Consider the following 15,993-nt stretch of genomic DNA (forward strand, 5'->3'; position numbering starts at 1 on the left):
TATTGACATGAATAGAAAAATACAGAAAGCACACAGATTAATTTCATACACTGGTCCATCCAGTTTTGAACAGCAGCTGCCAAGTTTATAGCATCAAAAGCTTGTGACTTTGTCCATGTGGAGATTTTGAGGGCCAGTGGGGAGCAGTTGGGGTGCATTGTGGGGCTGCTGCAGGTACCAGAGTGGGTGGTTGGAGGCAGAGATTTTCTGTGCACTTTGACTGGAAGCCTACAGCCAGTATGAATATACCTGAGGAAAACTGCTCATCCTGCATTTGAAGACTGGCAGTTAGGAAAATGTGTCTAGTTCTCTCCAAGGGTATCTGAGGAAGGGCTGTTGCAATTCCAGCTGAAATAAGGGCTCCCTCTAGATCGCTCTTCTTCCGCTTGCTCAAGCTATCTAGGCTACCAGAAATAAACAGCTGAATGGAAATTTTAGTTCTGGCTGTGAAAAGAAGCTTTTGAATGAATGCTACATCAAATAACGAAAGTCTTCTTTCCGCCTCCTCTCCACCTACCTTGCTCCTAAACGTTAACATTGCATGTCACTTGAGCTAAGTTCAGTGTCAGACTCACCAGATACTGCTGAAAAAAACACCCCTCTTTTGTGGCAAGCTGGAGATGATGAGAGGCTTGTGGTGTTTTCCTTTTCAATCTCTGCTTCGCTGGGAGCAGCTGCTAAGGCTGCGTGAAGCTGTCTCCTTCCCACTCTCCTAAACTTCACTCCTAAAAATGCTTCTTCCTCAATGGCTTTGCTACTTCTCTGAAGGAGGCATGGCTTGGCCTACTTTGGGCAGTCATTTGTTAGGGAATGTCTTCTCAGATTGTGGTGACTTTGGCATGACAGGAGGCTGAAGAAGATTGCTATGGAACAAGTCATGGGCACTGCTAGCTGATGCCATCTGTGCCATTTGGAAATCATTACTTAAGCATGAAAGAGAAGAAAAGGATCAGGAACGATGAGATTTAAACCCTGCCGGAAGCCCCAAACCTCCAAATGATTTCTGGCATTTCTGCTTCTTGTTTTCTACACATTTGAGCTATACTTGTGTTGTATTTTTAAACTTTACTCCAAAATTGAATGGGTGAGAAATACCCTTTCTCTAAAACAGGTTGTTTTGTGGGAAGTGGCACCAGTATGTGTTCTCCCTGGACTTCTCACCCACCTCCTTCATGTCACTGCCAGCACTCCCTAGGTGGCTGTGCAACACCTGAGAGCTAAGTGTGGGACATTGCTCTGGCTTTCCTCCTCAGAGCCAGCTACCAATTTTCTCTAGATTTGTGGCAATGTAAACAAGGAAATAGAGTGAAATTTGTTGTCTAAGAGGGAAGATACGAATGTGTGTAGAGGTGGAGAAATGTGCATTCCAATAGTGGAGAAGAAGAATGGTTCTCATGGTCATGTCTGGTATATGGTAGTGGTACATGCAGTATGTGGTAGTATTTATGATAAACGTGAATGCTTTTATGGTAAAAGCATGGGGATCTGAGCTTACCTAATAATAATTTTTCCTCCTATAAAGAAAACAAGCGGCGAAGTGGCACAAGAAGGAAATGGTGAAAACAAACCTTTTGACAGTGAGCAGAGTCTCACTGCCATTGGTGGAGTAAGTAGGGATGCTCATTTATTGCACTAATGTTATGCAGAGATGTGCTGATACTTGCTTATTTTGATTAGCACTGAGAAACAGAAGCAAAAAATTGAATGTGGCTTTGGGATGCTGTAGTACAAGGCTGAATCACCTGAAATCAAAGCCCATTCGAGGTCAAAATATGATGCATGATGTTTGTCTAACCCCAGATTTCTCAACCTGTATCTGAATTTATTTCTCAGCTGTTAGAGAAAAAATCACCCTTTTCACAGATCCTGTGTGAGTAGGCATTTCTGCACTACAGGAGTTTTTTTCTCTTCCTTGCCTTGGTGTCCAGTCCAGCAATGAGGAATCAGATTTAACCCTCAGTGTTTGTTTCAGGCCCTGTGAGTTCTTTTGCAGCAGTAAAACAATTATATTTGGTAGACGCACTAGTTGTTTGCTAATTTGTTTATAATCAGTTTTCCAAGAGGTTGCTTTGATGTGGGAGGAACTGAATTCTTTGGGTGCAAATGCTCGTTGCTGACTCTCTTCTTAGTCATTAAGAGGTGTTTTTCACATTAAGGCGCCTTTACTTTTAAGGGAAAATGTCAAGCATCTTCTGATACCAGACATATGAAATGTGTGGTTGCCTAAACAGAAACCGTTTGCTGAGCAGCAGCATGTGAAGGAAGGAACAGCTAAGACCAGCCCAAGCCTTTGTTGACCTACCAGGGAGAGGCCAAACAGCCCCCTGTCTCTTCTGGCTGCACTGCTGCTTGCAGCCCAGACGACCTGAGACCCCATGGGTGCTGGTTACTGCTACCGACCTACATCCCTGCTGATATGCCTCTATGCTGAAGATGTCACCATTCTTTTAAAAAGAAAAAAGAAGAAAAGTAGAAAAAAAGTGTCGTCTTTTTTTTTTGTTTTTAATTCCCTTGCCACCTTTTTATATTTTCCCACTGCAGCTCTTTTAAGGCTCCCTGCCTCTGCAGTTCTTGCCTTTGTATAGACTATTTTTGGAAACTGGGGAACCAGGAGGAGGGATGAAATTTAGGGGAGTTAACTGCAGTAGAAGTAGAAAGCTCTTTCCCTTGTTGTGCTCTTTCATCCCTCTCCTTTCTTCTCATGACCTCCATGGTCTGATCCCCATTTCATTGCTTGTTCCAGGGCAAACCATAGCCGTTGCTCTTTGTGCGCAGTGAGTGATCTCTTACAGCACGGAAGAATGCCAGTTTTGCCGGCTGTACTCACTGCTTCTTCCCTACAGTGGACATAGTTTCTCTTCTCTTTTCTGGGTCAGCCAGTTGGCCAAGAAGTGGTAGGTGGTCAAGTGGAGTTTTGAGAGCTGTGACATACTGGTAGCACTTCAGAGGTTAAGTGCCTTACGGTAAGTTATATGCAGAGAAGAATGCATTTCCTCTTATTTTCTCAGTGGGGCAGCCCCATCAAAGTAGTTGGCTCTTTCTTGAAACCTTGGCATGGTTTTGCATCAGAAATGTTGCATGCAAAGTTACCAAACTTTGCAAGAAAAAACAATTTTTTTTAGAAGACTGGAAGACAGTGGCTGAAGCCTGACCTAGCGGTGAGACTTGGAGCTCACCTTTTGGCTCTGGGACATGGAGTAGGTGTTGGTGAGCCTGGATCCTCGAACCATCTGAGCTCTTCTGCATGGAGATGGTCACTTTGCATCATGCATTTTGAATGCAGAAATATAAGGCGGAATTTTCTGTGAAGGAGCACCCAAAAAGCTGCTTTTTTTCTGTGTAGGTTTTCTAAAATTACCAGTGCATAGAAAGACATTGACCATGCAGTAGGTCAGGCTGCCCTTTTGATAACTAAGGCAGTATTCAGATAATTGAGATTCCTGTCATTGCCTGTGAAAATTTGCTGATGTTTACACTTCTGTCAAGCACTGAAGTCACACCATAATATTTATTGTGGGATCTTGCAATGGATTTTAGAATAGATCAATATCAGAGCACAAAGTGAGAATTTTCCTCATTTTTTCTATGGCTATGAAAATGCCTAAATTGCAGTATAGTGCAGTAAATGTTAAACATTAAAAGCTGGTTTTGTGTGTACTGATCAGAGTAGATTGGTAGAGCATGAAGTAAGTTGATTTTGGTTGGTAAAGGTGATAGGAGTATGGTGGAAATCAAAGCAGAGGAGGATTGTAGACTCAAAGCATCTTTGAAGTTTGGGTTTGGGTCAGCAACATAACAAGAAGCAATAAACCTAACTTAAAAAAAAAGCCGTGAGGCAGATGATTCAGTACAAGAAACTCCACAACTGATGGAAGAAATCAGCCAAATATAGAGGGAATGAAATCAAGAGAACATGAAGTACTGTCTTGAAACTACCATGCTATGGCAGAGATCAATTAAAATGTGCAGAGTGGTTATGCAAAATGTTCACTGTAGGGAAATCGCTGTTTCCTGTAGATTCTAGGAAGGAGTGCTGGCACACTGCCGGCAGGGATTTGTTTTCACCCAGCCCTGGTGCTTGTGGCTGGCACTCAATGAAATCTTCCAGGGTAAATTATTTATTTAATTAAGAATGGCCACAGTTGCACTGAGAGACTGGCAGCACAGCAGCAGGAAATCTGTTAGAGATTAAGTCTCACTTCTTGCAGATAGCCTGCTTACGTATACTATAAATAATCAAAATCATAAACAAGTGTATGTTGGCAGTTTCATTTAAGCTTATTCACAGCAGTTCATAATACTGAATGCAGTGGTATAGTCCTTCTAGTTTCTTAATTAACTAGCCCAGAGGCTTGTGCAGCAAGCTAAGACATCAGATTGTTGCTATCTGAACTTTCGAACTTTTCATAAGGAAAGGAGACGTCAGTAAGAGGAGAGTCAAATTTACAAGTGCGTAAGCATGAACAACCCAAAAACTTTCATTTCAGTAGGCATTCCATAAAAGTGAAGAGAGAAGTCCCCCTCTTATGCCAACTAGGCAACATAATGCTTTCTTCTTGGTTTAACATATTCCAGAGATAACAGTTATAGCTGTGGTTTGAGGGAGTCCCAGAAAGACAGGAATTTGAGTATAACCAATGAATCTGTCACGTGAGGAGAAATCCCTGGAGTGTCTCTACCACATTCCATATTGTTCTAAGTATTGCTTTTTTGTTGTTTTTTTTTAAGGTGAGGCAGTGTGATTTAGTAATTGTGCTTTTATCAATAAATCAGATTTTGAAGAATTCAGTCTGAGTTTAATCCTTGCTTTTTTTCCATGTTTGTTGAGTATTAAGAAAAACAGTCTTGCAAGAGGAAAAGGAAAGCACTCGGGGATTTAAGCTGTGCAGTTTGGTGTTAAGGAAGAACATTGGCAAAGGTTTTGAAATATACCAGAAATGCGCAGTTTTTAAACATTGGACTTTTTGGGTTTTGGAACTGCTGAATAAGCAAATCATCACAGAGCTAAATTCACCTTCCAGGGGCAAGTTCCCCTTTCGGGGGGGGCCAGCAAGCAGGCTGCCAGCAGCTAAGGTGGGGCTCTTTCCTTTGCATGGGGTGGTTTTGACCTTCGTGCTCCTCCACCTGCACTTCCTCTCCAATCCTGCTGGCTGCCTGATGGTTCTTGCTGAAGCTGTTGGCAGCAATGTCTGAAACACCCCTCCACTTTGACAGGTTGGCTTTTCTGCCTCCAGTGCTGCCAAAGCTTGGAATGAGTGGATGGTTGGGGTTTGAGGAAGGGTTTCCCACTCTCCTGGCTCTGGCTTCATGTGCTGGAGGGGCTGCTCTTGCTACCTGTCCTCTGCAGCCATCTGCCTGAGCCCATGCTAGGCTTGTTTTCTGCAGCCATCTGCCTGAGCCCATGCTAGGCTTGTTTGGCAGCTTGCTTGGGCTGGCTGAGGGTTTTTGTTGGGTTAGCACCTTAGACTGGTTCCTCATGGACACAGACAAACTCTAGAGCTGGCTCCTGAGTGTGATATGCCACACCTGAGCTTGGAGGAGGTGGTCCTTGAATACTGATAAGCTTTCTTGGGTGCCTCTTCCCTCCAGGTCTTTATCCCATGGTACTCTACAAAGCACATCCCTGAAGAGGCCCAAGTCTGCTCTCCTGAAGACCAGGGTAGCAAGTTTGCTGTGTGCACTCCTCACTGCCCTAAGGACCTTGAACTTCACTGTTTTGTGGTCACTGAAGCCAAGGCTGCCCTCAAGCATCACATTCTCTGCCAGCCCCTCCTTGTTGGTGAAGACAGGGTCCAGCATAGCCCCTCTCCTCATTGGTTCGTCTATCACTTGGAGGTGGAAGTTACCATCAGTGCATTCCAGGAACCTCCTGGATTGCTTGTGCCCTGCTGTCTTGTCTCTCCAACAGATACCGGGGGGGGTGGTTGAAGTTTCCTATGAGGCTGCACCTATCTGTATATAGAGGGCCTCATCAACTAGCTCTTCTTGGTTCAGTGGCCTGTAGCAGACCACTGTAATGTCACCTGTTCCTGCCCTTTTTTTAATCCTGACCCATAAGCTCTCAGTTGAATCCTCATCCAACCCCAGGCAGACTTCTGCACATGCCAGCTGATAGTTGACATAGAGAGTGATACCCCTTCCTTGTCTCCCCTGCCTGTCCTTCCTGAAGGGCCTATATACTTTGATTCCAACACTCCAGTCATAGGAGCTGTCCCACCATGTCTCCATGTTGCCAATAAGACATAGCCATGCAGGTGTGCGCACGTCTCTAATTTCTCTTGTTTATTCCACATGCTGTATGTGTTTGCATAGAGGCATTTCAGTTGAGTCCCTGATGAAGCTGGATTACTTAGGAAAGATATTGAACAGTATCAGTCCCAGTATGGACCCCTGAGGGGGGTCACTGGATAATGATCTGCATTTCAACATGATCTTAAGGTCCTTTCCAACCCTAATTATTCTATGATTCTGTGATTCTGTGAGCTGTTGACTGCAACTCTTGTGATATGGCCATCCAGCCAATTACTTATCTATTGAATAGTCCATCTCTCAGATCCCTATCTCTGCAGTGTAGAGAGACAGGGATGTCATGTGAGGTTGTGTTAAAGACCTTATAGAAATCAAGGTAGATGACATCAGCTTATTTTCCGTTATCCACCAATGCAGTAAGTGTAGAATAATACATGTAATAAACCTGTCATGTTTTGATAGTTAACTTTATTTGATCCCTTCAAGTCAAGTGGCATACATAGGATGTAAACAGACTGCTGAGATTACTATTATTCTAAAAGTATTTTTTAAAATGTTGGTAACAGATATCAAAAGTATTTTTAATGTATTGGAATAGGAATATATGTTTTCTTCAACTTACACTTACTCAGCTGTAAATGAGCTAGTTATTTAACAGACTCAAACTGAGTAAAGTAAAATGAAGAGCTCAGATCCTTTTGCTGCAGTTGTGGAAGAGGCTGTTTCTATCAAATGCTTATTTCTCGTTCAGGAAGCTTTTTTTTTTACATTAAGTAACTAAAATATAACTCCCACCACTAGCACCCTTTGTTACTCACCTTAGATTCCTTTAGGGGTGTGTTTGCATGCAAAAGGAAGTAGCAGGTTCCTGCTTCCAAACAGAAAAAAGATCGTTATGTAGTCTTAGAAGCCTCTACTAATATTTTAATTTTGCTTTTCAGTTATAATCAATATTACCTGTTTTGCCATTGCTAGCATTGGGAGAAAAGCCCTAAGAGGCTGATGTGCAGGCAGAATGAGAATAGCATGACTATTTTTGTGTTTCTGACATCAGTGTCCTGGTTTATCTAACGTTGTATGACACAGTGACTAAATGTTCCATACTGTTCCGTCCTCAGCGAGCCACATACCTTTTTCTAATATATTGCCCCTTGTTTCCAAAGTTGTAGAAACTTTAAAAATATAATTTGATAATTTGGGGTGTTCTCTTACTGTCTGGAAAACCAATAGTGTCTTTACTTTTCATAAACAATATTCCTACATTACGATAGTGTATGTTCTTGACTAGATATCTTGGGTCAGTAAGAGATAATTTATCAGCTCCCTACTTCAAATATGGCATTTTAAAAACTATCATGAAGCTCTGTTATGACAGGACATCTCTGCACTCTTTTATACTTATTTAGATGGGTATATTTAGTTACCATCAAGATTCCTCTTCTGTCCTGTTTTCATTGTATTTACTGTTTTCATTCTATTTTCTGTTTTGAAAAGCAATACATTTTCACTGGGAAGAGTAGAGGCTGCTCCTCCTACCAGATCCTCATTTTTCCACATCCCCTTTTACTCAGTATTTTACCACCTTCATGGCCCATCTGTCACATTCCCACATCTGTACCTGTTCTGTACAGGGGTTTACTGGGTTCCTTTATGTTTCAAGAAAAAAGGCTTTGGAAAAGTCTGTTTCCTTCCAGAAGCAGTTGCCCAAACCAGCCTTGTGCTAGGGCTCTTGTATGAGAACTGACAGAACTGACAGCTGCTTGTAAGGAAAAAAAAAAAAAGAGAGGAAAAGTGAACTATGCCAAAAATTTCACTTTCCACATGGAGTAAAATGCCTGTTTTACAGGAAGTATTCCTTTTGACTATTCCTTGTTCAACCAGCCCCTTGGTCTTTTAATGATGTAGAGATTTGGATTACATCCCCTTGATGAGTATTGACTGAGCCTGTTGTGTCCTTTCCCAGGCGGCATGTGTGAAAGTAGTGTTAGCTAAATGTTCTAGTAAGGTGCTAGAGAAAGGGATCCCCAGGTCCCTTCCAAATGCCTGGCCACTGTGATTATTAACTCTTTCTCTGTTTCAACAGGCAACTGGTATATGGGAAGTTAACTTCCCAAGCGCAGCTGCATACTGCAGGAAGAGCCTGGAGCTTCCCAAGTGTTTGAGCAGTTGCTGCTTTACAGCTGCTATTCAGACACAGAAATAAGAGTGTATGCTGCAGCTTTCCTTTTCCCAGTCAAGGTATAAACAGACCTTTTAAGAATTACAAATGCAGCCCTCAAATTTAATCAGTCTCACATTGTTTATGTTGAGCTTCAGATCATGGTCTCCCTTCTGTGTTTACTTTGATTAATGGTTGATACTGTGCAGTGGACCTCTCTCTGTGGCTTTGACTAAATGCACAGAGACAGCCAGCTCCAGCCAGCCTGTGCTTCCTGCAGCTGAGCAAGGAGGAAGAGAACAGAGCCTTAACCCTGCTTCCCACACGTTCTCCCCACCTCTCTGTCCTTGGAGTGGCCGGTGCCCACCGGAGTGACTCAGAGCAGGCGCACCTACTGGTGCAGTTGCCAAAGAGCTGTCCTGGCAGCCTGCACTCGGGAGCACCTCGTTTTGCTCCTCCCTTGGTGCTGGGGTCACCAGAGGCACAGCGTCTCCTGGGGTGGCTCTTCCTCAGCTGGGATTTCCCTCTAGACGGGGGATCTTCTGCTTGGACACCAATTTGTTGGCCTCGCCTCTCGCACTAGAGGCGATGTTCAGGGTATGTGGTAGTGGTCTCTGCCTCATGGCTTTTACACATTTGAAGGTGCAGCAGTACTCCAGGCATGTCCCTGGTGTGGTAATGGGGCTGTGTGCCTCAGTCATTTCCAATACAGCCTCTGTGGAGAGGGGCTGGAGGGAGAGGGGACAGGAGCACAGTGGGTGGAGCAGGAATGTCAGAGTGAAAGAAGCAAGCTCATTCCGCTCAGGTCTTCCGTGATGGCAAAAGGGCGGTCCCAGGCTGCAAGTTGTGAAACCGTCTGATCCATCACTGACTAATGTTACATGAATTTCAGAATGTGTGGCAAAACATAATACATGGCTTATAAGCGGTTTAAAGGTGGTTGTGGGGTGGGGGGGATTCTGATATTTCTGAATAGGTGAGGGGCTTTGTATATTGCATGTATTTTCCCATGGAATTTGCAAACTTGCCACGAAGTGTATTTAGGCACTTCCCAGGTTCTTGGTGATGTGGTATTGCTCACATTTACACCTCCCCTGTTTTTCATGGCACTTGTGTTATTCTAAGAGGTCCTACAGTTGAGAGCACATGGGGATTGGAATGTTTTGACTCCCACATCTTCTGTAGGAAGCAAATTGTTTTATTCCAGGGCGTTGCATTGAGTAGGCACCAGTGAAAGATCCAGGAATGACGGAAGAAGAAAAGAGAGGCTGGTGCCAGGTGTCTGCAGCAAATTGGTTGGGATAATCAGCTAGAGGGCACCAATGAATATTTCTTCTTCAGGCTGTTAAATTAGGCCATGTGGACTGCCAGCATATATAGATACATGAGAGAAATGTGAGGGCTTTGCAAAACAGTTGTTCTAAAAATAATTTTGGTGTTATTTTTGATAATGTTATCACAGATGAAGAAAATGAGGTGGATATTTGTAGTCTGGGACATTTCTTTCTCCTGCTTTACAGGGTAAACACTATAAATCCTTGAGTGTTTTTTTGGCTAGGTAATGCTTTCCAAAAGTATGTCAATGAAGTAGGCATTGGAATCATAGAATACTTTCCGATATTTAGATTTTAAATATGCACTAGAAAGTCATTAACTTTTAGACTCCTAAGCACCAAAATAGCTTCTGAAAAGGGGGATTGGAGGTTAAACTCAGTTAATTAAAAAAAATCTAAGATTTTAGTATTACCAAAAATGCAGAGTCAGTGTTTTGCCATCAGCAGTTTTAGTTGTCTCACTTATAGCCTACTAAGTCTGGTTGCTGGGAGGGCATGCAAAGGCTCCTGAAACTGTTGAAGGAGGCAGTATAGCGAGATTACCTGCTCACTGGTTAATTTAGGGGATTTTGGTTTAAACTTCATATTAATGCCAAAAAAAAAAAAATGCAATTGCACAGAATCATGGAGCAGTTTAGGCTAGAAGGTGTCTCTGTGGGCCATCTTTCTAGCCCCTGCTCAAAGCAGGTAGGTATATGGTACATAGTTTTGCATGTCATTGATAACTTGCTTTTACATAGTTTTGATTTATGTGAGAAACTATTCAGGGTTTTTTTTTAGTAGTGAAGAGGCAATTGCCAAGAGGGGTAAAAATGAAGCCAGAATTATTTTGCAAAGAAGTTTATCCAGACAGCGTTGAAGCATCACCGAAATATCCCACACCATTTCACATATATTTATAATTTTTTTTAGAACAAACATTTCTCTTGGGTGGCACCAAGGACTCAGTTTGAACATTTGTGAATCAATTTTAAATTGTTCCTTTCATTGCTGGCTAATAATCAGAAGGAATTGGTAAATAGTAAAAGCAAAGGCTATATATACAGCATTTTATAGCCAGTGGTTCTGTTTAGACTTAATCCCTATAATGCAGTATTAAAATTTACAAAACAGCTTGTAATTGCAGTAGCTTGTTTAAACTAGCTATTTGTGGTTATGTCTGCTGAGGAACTTAAACTTCAACGTTCCCTAGCCGTCTAATAGCAGCAAATTGACTGCGGGTCTCTTGTAAGAATATCTAAATGTAGGCTGTTGAATAATCCCTTTGGGGGCCCTGTAACTATTTTTGTGCCTGGATATGCGTCATCAGTGGGTATTTTCTCTGGTGACTAGCTTACATCAGTAGGTCTCCTACCATACACTCTATCAGTGAGTGACTTATGATTGATGGGAGTCACGGCTGCTGTTTAGCTTTTATCTGTGACCTCAAATAATGGACAACAGGAATTTCCAGGCTGTTAAATTCCTTGAATGACTGAAGGCACGGGATGTTTCTGCTGATAAATGCAGGTAGTACAGAGATACTCAGTGTTCATCGGGGGCTGAGGCGGGGAGGAAGGAGAGGGGGGTTCCTCGGCTGCAAGGCGGTGAATCCGGCTCCGACGTGTAGCCCTACGGCACGCTTCCCGGCGTCTGGAGAAGCGGCTGCGCCGGAGCAATGCCGAGCGACCGCGATGCTCTGATGAACTCTCCCGAGCTCTCCAGCCGTACGTGTCTGCCGGTGGCAGCGAGTGGCTGATCTGTAAGGCAGTTTGTCAGTCTGTGTTGTCCCAGGGAGGCGCAGTTTGCAGCTCTGAGGAGGGAAGTGCTGTGGAATTTTCAGCTGCAGCCTGGTTGTTTTTTTAACCCTTTTTTTTGCTGCCGATAGTCAGTGAGTGGATCTGATAGGGTGCTTAACCCAGGTGCTATCTGGGCTAAATCTGAAGGTGCAGTAGGTTGCGCGGTTTTAAGGTTAAGTTGACCTGCCACAGTGACCCACTGAGCATGTGGTCATAGTTCATTGCCTAGTGTTCAGTACTTTGTAGTATGAAAATAAGTACTGCAGATACTAAGTTATCCCCTCTTTCTCCTTTAACTGTGTCTTTCTGTCAGAAGCTAACATGCGAAATGGGGCTTCAAGGCAGCTATGATATTTTTGTGAGTGCTACCTGTGATGAGCCCTACAGCGAGGCACTTTGTCATTTCTTGGTCTTCCCCCCCTATTCTTTCTATGTCTCCTGGGCTCAGTTGCTTTGGTACAGCTGTGATAGGAAACAGATCAGCTCTCTGTGAACGCAAACTTAAAGTCTCTTAAGCCCTTCTGGCAATCAGGGAGTGAAAATGACATGGATGCTCTCAGTGTGATTTGATTGATGATCAAAAAAAGTCCTTAATGCTGTTTATTGTGCGGCATTGTTTGGCTGAGGGAGGATAGCAGCTGGATCCAAATTCCTCCTCACCACTTCTTCCTCTTGGCAGGTGGCCCTCTGCATGGGCTCGGCTTGCAAATTCTCATGCGGGTCTTACTTATATGAGTGCCTACTATTGTTTTTCACTCAGGTGACAGCAGACTGGGTTTTGTGCAAGATTTTGAGACTTGAAAACTTTCAGAGGGAGAACAGGAGCTTCGTTTTAACTTGCCTGTGTTTCTCCTCCTCCGCATGTACTAGCCCAGAGGTCGCAGTTAATGAATGAAACCAGGCTTCCTGCAGGAGGCAGTTAACCCATCTCTGTGCGTTTGTTGACACAGTGCTTACATAAAGCTGCCTTCAGTAGCAATGCATGTGCTGTCATAGTGCGGATGCCCTCGCTCTGAGCAATGCAGGTTATGTATACCTTTACATTCCTTGCAGACAGGTGCCTGGTCCAACATGTGCACTGGGTCTGAAGCAAGTTTCCTCACCTGCTGTCTGGCTAGTTGAGTGCTGGTTAAGGATTGCATTCAATAGAAGTAGTTGGAAGAGAAGTGGTAATTAAAAATAGGCTTGGAATATCAAGGGAGAGGAGGGAATGAAAAGATTTTTGTTGAGCTGTGGTTTACAAGTATACTCTGGCTTTGCTTCTATATTTTTATTTTAGTTTTCAGTCACTTCAGTAAGACTTTGCAATTCATCACAAACTGGTTATATAATACAAAATCTATAAACAGGTAAGCACAAAAAGCTTTATGAATCTAGAATAATCTGCATCAAAATTCAGTGAATTTCAGGCTACTGTGCTTAGAAAATGTTAAACTTGCTAACTGGCTAATGTTGCTGTATATATTAGTTGCCATAGGTTTCTAGGAATCATGATGCCTATTTTGGCTAACATTGACCTCATTTGCCCCCAGTTTTAAGGGGATTGTATTTCAGAGTAGTGATAGTATTTTAGGGTAGCTTTCATTTACTGTTTTTGTGCAAGAGCACAGCATCACCAGCCTTCCAGAAAGACTATGTCAGGCTTTCAAAACATTTCAGAAAGGGTTGTCATTTGCTAGGAAAATGTGTTGGCAAGTTGTCTGCTATTTCCTGATGCTTGGCACTGGGGCTGTCTGCGAGGGCGAGGGATAAAGTCCAAACTGACATGTGGCTGTGTGTGTAGGTACCTCCCTGTGTGCTGTGACAGAGGTGTCATACTGGGGACAAACTAATTTAGGTGCTGACCCTGCAGTGAAGTCACGCCAGGTGGATGCCTGGGTCCATGTGCCTGTGCTCTATTCACTTCAGTGCCTAAGTGCAGGCACCAAGTTCTGCTTGCACAGCTTGCATTGAGGAATGATGACTGCTGTGGTTAAAGCCTTGTTTTTCCAGAAGAGCCTTCGCCTGTTCGGTGGCCAACTTTAAAATCTTGTCTGTCTCCCTGGACAATGGCTAACCAGGTATTTCATCTTGAAAGTTAAAACAATAAGATGCTGTGAGCAAGAGATCCCTGTAAGTCAAAGCATCTGCTGCTGCATCTTGTAATATCTACACCAGCAAACCTCTCCCTCCTCCAGCGAAGTGTGTTGGTGTTTCAGTGTGCTACTAGTTCCCAGTGGGCACAGGACTGTAATTACCATGCTTGGGAGGCGGAAACGGAGACTGAATCTGACATGGGAATATCAGGGGCTTCATTCTGAATTTTTTTTTAAGATTAAATACAGTTTATTTCTCTGCTGCCTGTTAAAGCTATTAGTGTGTGCTCTGTACGGCAGCTGTAGTGTCAGATATTTGTTGAGGGTCATAACAATATTACTGGTATTTAACAGTTTGGTATCATTTTGTCGAAGTACTCTCAGTGCTTGAATTCTCTTGAAAAGAATGATGTGGCGTGGGATGGGAAGAGCAGCAAAGGTAATGCATAGCTCACCCTGCTCATGGACATCCCTTCTGAGGGCACCATTTTGTTTGAAGAGTGACTGTATGGAGCAGCCAGTGCTGCTCAGCCATTAACAAATCGTTAACACAACTAGAGATATATTGCCACCAGGAACTGTATAAAAGTTGTAAAAGTATTCTGAAATGTGAGGCAAAGGAGTGATTTCAGTACTTCAGGCCATATGGTATCTTTTCACTGTGTTAGTTCAAAATCATCGTATTATAGTCCTAAATAGTTGACCCCTGAAGGTGATCTTTGTGTTTCCACAAAATCCCATTGAAATTATTGTGCCAGTTCCTAGATACTAGGAAACTCCAATTTTGGTCAGACTGAGTGAGGAATGGCTTGGATAGTTTAATTGGTTTGTTTTGGGTTTTGTTTGTCTGGGTATTGTGAAGGAAATACGGGTTAGCCATTGCCTCATTTAGACATTATTTTGCTGCAGGGAAGAATAAGGAGTTACTCATAAGTGTTGTTGGTGTTTGTAGTGAGCGGAGGAATCAAAAGCAAAGAGGAAGAAAAGCAATGCACTGAAATGGCATTTAGGGATCTGGTTTACTGGTGTGCTTGGCAGAGTTAGGTTAACAGTTGGATGCAATGATCTTTAAGGTCTTTTCCGACTTGAATGATTTTATGGCTATATGATTCTGGGAAATAGTAGAAGGAAAATACAGCATGAAAAAAGTTGGAAAAGTGAAAAAAAAAGATACTGGTATTTCAATTTTGTTTATTTAATTTTTTTAATTGATAGGATAAATGAAGAGCCTTCTACCCTTTTGATGCTAATGTGTGCAATAACGTGAATGAATGGGGTCAGATAACACTTTGGCTCATCCTGCATACTCTGGGCCTGATGACCTTGGTCCTGAAACCTTTGCTCATCAGCTCAGCCGTTCCTGTAAACAGTCGGTGACTTTCATGAGACTGTTGGGGGTCCAGGACCAGGCTGTCAGTAAGTTAATAGATTTGTAAATGTTACCCTGGCATGGGGCTAGTTTGAAAGGAATCCACCCATTTGTTTGCACATGGGGAAGAAGAGAGAAAGCATATATTGCAGGTGGAGCCGCTATACTTTAGCAGATAGGAAGAAATCTTCTTTATGTCAGTGGACTGGCACCAACTCCTGTGCACTGTGGCAAAGTCTTTTCTTTGTCTCCTGTTTTGTTTCCAGTGTATACACAGTGAGGTAATTCCTGTAGGGATTTTTGCTCTTGGCAGTTTTTCTCTTCAGTGCCACAAAGTGAGCATTTTTCCTGCAGGATCTCAAACAGCTCAACAAGTGGTGTGCTGCCAGTGACTCAGTGCAGACTCCCTGTCCATCTGCTCACAGCCACGAGCGCTCCCTACCAGCCTCCTATTTTCAGATGCAAAGCTGTACGTGAATCCTGAGATAGGAGAGGGTAAAGGACAGGGTTATCCTGGGTAAGGATTCCATGAAAGAGGCCTTGTACCCCAAAGAGACAGTGAGGGAAGAAGGTCACTTCCAACAGAGGTTAAAACTTTCCGGAGTCAGATTCTGGCCCTTCACGGGGTGTTCAGGTTGACTTGGAAACTTTGCGTAAAGGAGGTGAGAAAGAAATGCCACAGGCTGGTATCCCTGGGAGCCTCGATAATGTCAGGACACCTGACAGTACAGTGGTACTTTAAAAATATCACTGTCATGAAGGATTTACATGATAGTGCAATAGCTAATAACATGAGTGCAGTACAAGGCACCAACTCAAGATTGCTGAGTTTGCCAGGCATCTGTAGTTTCATGTTGTGACTTTGTCCCTCTTCAGGCAGGCCTTTAGCATTGAGGAGTTTTTCAGGAACTCATCCAGCCTTTCTTTTTCTCAAGCACAATTGCCAGTTGCTACCCTGTTGGTTAGAAATAATAACAACTAAGTTGAAAAATTTGATGTCTTACCAGGTAGTCATTTTGATTTCACAAAC

General features: G+C 43.1%; 1 protein-coding gene across 11 annotated transcripts in view; it reads left to right on the plus strand.

The window, feature by feature from the left end:
- The window catches only part of HIVEP2 (HIVEP zinc finger 2), a 140,550-nt gene that overhangs the window by 43,161 nt on the left and 81,396 nt on the right, over window positions 1–15,993 (plus strand). For 3 of the 11 annotated variants that reach the window (XM_062614266.1, XM_062614264.1, XM_062614261.1), the window contains exon 1: window positions 9,390–11,250. The exons of the other annotated variants lie outside the window; for them this stretch is intronic. The gene's annotated coding sequence lies outside the window, so the exon portion shown is untranslated. Of the gene's footprint in view, window positions 1–9,389; window positions 11,251–15,993 lie in introns of those variants that run through there. 11 annotated transcript variants of the gene reach the window in all.

This window comes from Pezoporus occidentalis, unplaced genomic scaffold (genome assembly GCF_034315485.1).
Source record: "Pezoporus occidentalis ecotype Australia unplaced genomic scaffold, CSIRO_AGI_Poc_V1 ctg174, whole genome shotgun sequence".
In the NCBI taxonomy this organism is placed as follows: Eukaryota; Metazoa; Chordata; class Aves; order Psittaciformes; family Psittacidae; genus Pezoporus; species Pezoporus occidentalis.